Raw genomic sequence first — 7,711 nt, forward strand, 5'->3', positions numbered from 1 at the left:
CAGAGCTGGCTGGCACTGACTCATTATCATCCGTCTAATCTCAGACACTCTATTTTTATCATCAAACAGTTACTCAACAGTAGCATTTGAGAATGAGTTTGAAAACATATTTAAGGCATCAAACCTGAAGAATAATCCATCCTGGGAAGTGTGATCTTCACACCATTCGACCAGGAAACAATAAATGTCACTTTGTTCTGCACTGTGTATTTGAATCTGAAACATATTAAATGGAAAGCTGGCTGGGGCAGAATGATGACCACCTGGAGGCAGTGAGCTAAAGTAATCACAAACAGGAAAAAACTGCATGTTTGTCCAATTTATTCCGATAACTACAGCCCATGATACTTTTGACAAGCTTTCAAGTTAGATTCTTTGCATTCATTAATGTGATGAGTAATCATGCAGGAGTCGAAGGCCTGTAAGAGTCAGATTGATTTAATAGGCGAGTAAGTGAAATATGAGTGGGATACTCAAAAGAAGAGCAGGTCACCAAGGTCTCTTGGAGCTCCAGAAGGGATGGTACATTTGTTTTTCTCTCAGACAGGCTGATTTAAGCCTAGGAATTACTGTTTGCAATATTAGCATGTGAATACTTAACTCGTGTGTATAAAAATCTTTCATCCACTGTTTTAATTGCAACATTGAAAGAAAGAAAGAACTTGCATTTATATAGTGCCTTTCATGACTTCAAGACATCCCAAAGCACTTTACAGTCAATGATGTACTTTTGCAATGCACTGATGTTATATAGGCAAAAACACAGCAGCAATTTGCTCACAGCAAGGTCCCACAAACAGCAATAAGATAAATGGCTAATTAAACTGTTTTGGTGGTGTTGGTTAAGAGATAAATGTTGGCCAGGATGCTGACAGAACTCTGCTGCTCTTCTTCAACTAGTGCCCTGGGATCTTTCAGGTCTAACTGAGCAGGCAGACAGTGCCTCGATTTAACATCTCATCCAACCTTTGACAATTAGCACTCCCTGTGGTACTGCATTGAAGCCCAGATTACGTGCTTAAACCCTGGAATGGAGCATGAAGCCATGACCTGCTGTTTCAAAATACTGCTCAGAGGCAGACAAATGAATGTCATATTAACACATTAAGTGTTCATATGTTAACATCATAAACAGTAATCTCTAGACTTAAATACTTTGGTCCTGAAAAGAAATCGGATCAATATCTTCAGCGAGCACATGAACTGGAGGACAAACTTGATCCAGCGTCATTGCCTTTCTCGACTGGAAATTGGATACACTTAGAGCAGCATGTCTTGATTCAGAGGCATGATTATTTCCCTGATTTTTAGGGTTAGAATAGAGGTTTCAGACTGGTTGCACATAGCAAATTGGCATATTCTGATTAATAGTGTATTCTTTTGGACTGAAGGCATAATGCACAATACGTGAGAACAGTTGATAGTAGTTGAACTAGACAGTATAGAAGTTACAACATGGAAACAGGCCCTTCGGCCCAACATGTCCATGTCGCCCAGTTTATACCACTAAGCTAGTCCCAATTGCCTGCACTTGGCCCATATCCCTCGATACCCATCTTCCCCATGTAACTGTCCAAATGCTTTTTAAAAGACAAAATTGTACCCGCCTCTACTACTGCCTCTGGCAGCTCGTTCCAGACACTCACCACCCTTTGAGTGAAAAAATTGCCCCTCTGGATCCTTTTGTATCTCTCCCCTCTCACCTTAAATCTGTGCCCCCTCGTTATAGACTCCCCTACCTTTGGGAAAAGATTTTGACTATCGACCTTAATAGAATCATAGAAGTTACAACATGGAAACAGGCCCTTCGGCCCAACATTTTTAAAGCGCAATTTTCGTCCCTGGGTGGGCTCGAACCACCAACCTTTCGGTTAACAGCCGAACGCGCTAACCGATTGCGCCACAGAAACCGCCCATATCCCCTCATTAATTTGTAGCAACTGGCATCAGTGTTCGAAATGTCAACAAAGAAACCATCAACTACTCCTATTGTTTATAATTAAAACAGAAAATGTTGGAAATACTCAGCAAGTCAGGCACCGTCTGTGGAGAAAGAAACAGAGTTAATGTTTCAGGTCGATGACCTTTCGTCAGAACTGGAAGAAGTTGAAGATTAAACAGTTTTTAAGCAAGTACAGAGGCTGGGAAAGGTGGGGGGGGTGGTGGAGGGGAGGAAAGAACAAAGGGGAAGGTCTGTGATAGGGTGGAGGGCCCGAGTGATTAAATGACAAAGGGGATGGTGGTGCAAGGCAAGGAGGGTGGTAATGGGACAAGTAAAGAAACAAAAGATGGGTCTAGAGGAGCTGTAAATGGCAACATCAGAACCATTACCAGTACCTGCTGTCTGAAAAAATGGAAACAGTGGTTATGATCTGAAGTTATTGAAATCAGTGTTGAGACTGGAAGGTTGTAAAGTACCCAATCTATCCTAATGTTTAGCTGATTTATTTTTGGCATATGAATATATAGAGAACACTAGAACACACAGAGAACACTAATTCATCTCGAATCCTCAATAAAAATAATTCTATAAAAAGAGCTAATTGTTTCATTTTGCCTCCCCATGGGGAGGTGTGTTCTCAACCTATGGCCTGATTGGCATTAGGAACTAACTTTACAAGTTAGATTACAGCGCAACCAGGCTTATCTTTACGGTGATCGTACAATTCTCCTGCTACACCTCCACATAATAATCACCTTTCCAACATGGAGTTTGGATATACAATTGGGTTTCCGATGGGCACGGGTGGATAAATGCACAGGTCTACAAGGCTCACGCCCAGGGGCCCCAGCCAAATACGGGGCCCTGTGATCTCCAGGGCACTACTGGGTGCCAGCAATCCGAGAGAAGTAGAGCTCGTGTATGTGGTTAGCATGTGCCTCCTCAGATCTCGGAATTCCTCACGGGAGGCGCGACTGCTTCTCGGGCCACATCCTTCCCGTTCCCAGTCTCACGAAAACTGCTGTGGTGCTACAGTCATCCTCGTCCTTCTGCTTTGCCCATTGCTCTGCAGGTAAGTAACTTCTATTGTGAAGTAAAAGTGGACAGAAAATGGTGTTTCGGTAAGATACTATCTTCTGTTATCTGTTAATGTCAACATAACTGTGCTAGCTGGTAAAAGGCTAAACTGAAAATGTAAATATTTCATAGAATCATAGAATGATACAGCACAGAAGGAGGCCTTTCAGCCCATTGTGCCTCTATAGCATAAGATAATGTAGAGTAGCAAACCACCAACTCTAAATACATATGGTAATTACTCCATGGCCCTATTTTTTTCATCTTTGGTTACACATATTTTGGGGAGTGGGTGGTTGTGTGGGGGTTGCAGAATGACCCCAAATATTTTTGGTGCCCAGGGCCCCAAGAATTCTTAATCTGGGTCTGTTGATCAAGCATTAGTTGTTATTAGCACCCACCCAACCATTTGTGTGCTGACCCTTTCTGATTTTGCAAGGCCATCTTCATGTACGTAGTGTGGGTGAACTCCCAGTTGGTTACAAAGGATGATAGGCAAATTTAAAGGGATATGATCATTTAAAGCAAGTGGCCAGATGTGGGAATAAAGATGTTGGCTGCTTTTAAAAAAGCTGCTATATTTTTAATCAAGATTTCAGCCTTTGTAAAGACTGTTTGGGTGATGCCTGTTAAACCCAAGAGCTGGCATGTTAAAAATGGAGGCAGGCAACTAAGTTTTGGGTGGGTGATACAGCGATGAAACTCTCCAACCTTCTGTTTGATTGATGAAGCTGCAACGGTTCAGAATAAGGTGGTAACAAAGAGAGTGGTTGTCCTTCTTACCACTCCCCAGGGCACCCTGACCATAGGCATATATTGCAATGTGCTGGCAAGGAGGCAGAGGAAGAGGAAGTGAGGGGGCCCTGCAGCAAATAGCACAGTTCTGCATCTAGCCAATTGCTTTCCTGATGCCCGTACAGTCAGTTACACTAGGTAGGTGCACCTCTGCTTATAATATTTTTTTTTATTCGTTTGTGCTAGGTATGACTCCAGCCACTGGAGAGTTTCCCCCTGATTCCCATTGACTTCAATTTTACTAGGGCTCCTTGGTGCCACACTCGGTCAAATACTGCCTTGATATCAAGGGCAGTCACTCTCACCTCACCTCTGGAATTCAGCTCTTTTGTCCATCTTTGGACCAAGGCTGTAATGAGGTCTGGAGCCGAGTGGTCCTGGCGGAACCCAAACTGAGCATCCGTGAGCAGGTTATTGGTGAGTAAGTGCCGCTTGATAGCACTGTCGACGACACCTTCCATCATTTTGCTGACGATTGAGAGTAGACTGATGGGGCGGTAATTGGCCGGATTGGATTAGTCCTGCTTTTTGTGGACAGGACATACCTGGGCAATTTTCCGCATTGTCGGGTAGATGCCAGTGTTGTAGCTGTACTGGAACAGCTTGGCTAGAGGCGCAGCTAGTTCTGGAGCACAAGTCTTCAGCACTACAGCCGGGATGTTGTCGGGGCCCATAGCCTTTGCTGTATCCAGTGCACTCAGCCGTTTCTTGATATCACGTGGAGTGAATCAAATTGGCTGAAGAGGCGGCCGAGATGGATCATCCACTTGGCATTTCTGGCTGAAGATGGTTGCAAACGCTTCAGCCTTGCCTTTTGCACTCACGTGCTGGACTCCGCAATCGTTGAGGATGGGGATGTTTACAGAGCTTCCTCCTCCCGTTAGTTGTTTAATTGTCCACCACCATTCACGACTGGATGTGGCAGGACTGCAGAGCTTTGATCTGATCTGTTGGTTGTGGAATCGCTTAGCTCTGTCTATAGCATGTTGCTTCTGCTGTTTAGCATGCATGTAGTCCTGAGTTGTAGCTTCACCAGGTTGGCACCTCATTTTTAGGTACGCCTGGTGCTGCTCCTGGCATGCTCTTCTACACTCCTCATTGAACCAGGGTTGATCCCCTGGCTTGTTGGTAATGGTAGAGTGAGGAATATGCCAGGCCATGAGTTTACAGATTGTGGTGGAATACAATTCTGTTGCTGATGGCCCACAGCGCCTCATGGATGCCCAGTTTTGAGCTGCTAGATCTGTTCTGAATCTATCCCATTTAGCACGGTGATAGTGCCACACAACACGTTGGATGGTGTCCTCAGTGCGAAAACGGGAATTCATCTCCACGAGGACTGTGCGGTGGTCACTCCTACCAATACTGTCATGGACAGATGCATTTGCGACAGGTAGATTAGTGAGGACGAGGTCAAGTAAGTTTGGGTGGGGGGATACATGTAAGCGTAGTCCGCTTCTGGTAAAGCCTGGCTATTGATCCTCCTTTTATTCCTCTGTAAACATCATACCCTAGCATCCTCCTCCTCGCAGCCCTGGATACTCACTTTATGTAGAAAATGACTGGGCGTTATACCAGTGTAAACACTGAGGAATTGTTTTGATGTCCAAATTATATTTTGATATAAGAACATAAGAAATAGGAGCAGGAGTAGGCCATACTGCCCCTCGAGCCTACTCCGCCATCCAGCAAGATCATGGCTGATCTTCTACCTCAACTCCACTTTCCCGCCCTATCCCCATATCCCTTGATTCCCTTAGTGTCCAAATATCCATCGATATCAGTCTTGAATATACTCAACAACTGAGCATCCACAGCCCTTTGGGGTAGAGAATTCCAAAGATTCACGACCCTCTGAATGAAATTTTTCCTCATCTCGGTCCTAAATGTCCGACCCCTTATCTTGAGACTATGACCCCTAGTTCTCGACTCTCCAGCCAGGGGAAACAGCCTCTCAGCATCAACACTGTCAAGCCCTCTAAGAATTTTATATGTTTCAGTGAGATCACCTCTCATTCTACTAAACTCCAGAGAGTATAGGCCCATTCTACTCAATCTCTCCTCATAGGACAACCCTCTCATCCCAGGAATCAATATAGTGAACCTTGATTGTACCCCCTCTAAGGCAAGTACATCCTTCCTTAGGTAAGGAGACCAAAACTGTGCACAGTACTCTAGGTGTGGTCTCACCAATGCCCTGTACAATTGCAGCAAGACTTCCTTACTCATACTCCAATCCCCTTTGCAATAAAAGCTAACATGCAATTTCCCTTCCTAATTGCTTGCTGCACGTTAACTTTCTGTGATTCGTGTACCCAAATCCCTCTGACTACCAACATTTCTTAGTCTCTCAACTTTTAAAAAATATTCTGCTTTTCTATTCTTCCTACCAAAGTGGATAATTTCACATTTCCCCACATTATACTCCATCTGCCACTTTCTCACCCATTCACTTAACCTGTCTATATCCCTTTGCAGACTCTTTGCGTCCTCCTCACAGCTTACTTTCCTACCTAGCTTTGTATTGTCAGCAAACTTGGATACATTACACTCGGTCCCTTCATCTAAGTCATTAATATAGATTGTAAACAGCTGAGACCCAAGCACCAATCCTTGCGGCACCCCACCAGTTATATCCTGCCACCCTGAGAATTTTTTTTTATTCGTTCATGGGATGTGGGTGTCACTGGCAAGGCCGGCATTTATTGCCCATCCCTAATTGCCCTTGAGAAAGTGATGGTGAGCCGCCTTCTTGAACCGCTGCAGTCCGTGTGGTGAAGATTCTCCCACAGTGTTGTTAGGAAGGGAGTTCCAGGATTTTGACCCAGCGACGATGAAGGAACGGCGATATATTTCCAAGTCGGGATGGTGTGTGACTTGGAGGGGAACGTTCAGGTGGTGTTGTTCCCATGTAACTGCTGCCCTTGTCCTTCTAGGTGGTAGAGGTCGCGGGTTTGGGAGGTGCTGTCGAAGAAGCCTTGGCGAGTTGCTGCAGTGCATCCTGTGGATGGTACACACTGCAGCCACTGTGCACCGGTGGTGAAGGGAGTGAATGTTTAGGGTGGTGGATGGGGTGCCAATCAAGCGGGCTGCTTTGTCCTGGATGGTGTCGAGCTTCTTGTGTGTCGTTAGAGCTGCACTCATCCAGGCAAGTGGAGAGTATTCCATCACACTCCTGACTTGTGCCTTGTAGATGGTGGAAAGGCTTTGGGGAGTCAGGAGGTGAGTCACTCGCCATCCCCATTTCTGACCTTATGATGGAGGGAAGGTCATTGATGAAGCAGCTGAAGATGGTTGGGCCTAGGACACTGCCCTGAGGAACTCCTGCAGCAATGTCCTGGGGCTGAGATGATTGGCCTCCAACAACCACTACCATCTCCCTTTGTGGTAGGTATGACTCCAGCCACTGGAGAGTTTCCCCCCTGATTCCCATTGACTTCAATTTCACTAGGGCTCCTTGGTGCCACATTCGGTCAAATGCTGCCTTGATGTCAAGGGCAGTCACTCTCACCTCACCTCTGGAATTCAGCTCTTTTGTCCATGTTTGGACCAAGGTTGTAATGAGGTCTGGAGCCGAGTGGTCCTGGCGGAACCCAAACTGAGCATCAGTGAGCAGGTCATTGGTGAGTAAGTGCCGCTTGATAGCACTGTCGACGACGCCTTCCATCACTTTACTGATGATTGAGAGTGGACTGAAGGGGCGGTAATTGGCCGGATTGGATTTGTCCTGCTTTTTGCGGACAGGACATACCTGGGCAATTTTCCACATTGTCAGGTAGATGCCAGTGTTGTAGCTGTACTGGAACAGCTTGGCTAGAGGCACAGCTAGTTCTGGAGCACAAGTCTTCAGCACTACAGCCGGGATGTTGTCGGGGCCCATAGCCTTTGCTGTATCCA

The 7,711-nt window shown here is 45.6% G+C and overlaps 1 non-coding gene across 1 annotated transcript; it reads right to left on the minus strand.

Moving 5' to 3' along the window:
* Positions 1 to 1,836: 1,836 nt before the first annotated feature.
* trnan-guu (transfer RNA asparagine (anticodon GUU)) lies at positions 1,837 to 1,910 on the minus strand. The gene has a single exon. It is a non-coding gene; the product is annotated as a tRNA-Asn (tRNA).
* Between the last annotated feature and the right edge of the window lie 5,801 nt (positions 1,911 to 7,711).

The sequence above is a fragment of the Heptranchias perlo genome, chromosome 1, assembly GCF_035084215.1.
Source record: "Heptranchias perlo isolate sHepPer1 chromosome 1, sHepPer1.hap1, whole genome shotgun sequence".
NCBI lineage: Eukaryota > Metazoa > Chordata > Chondrichthyes > Hexanchiformes > Hexanchidae > Heptranchias > Heptranchias perlo.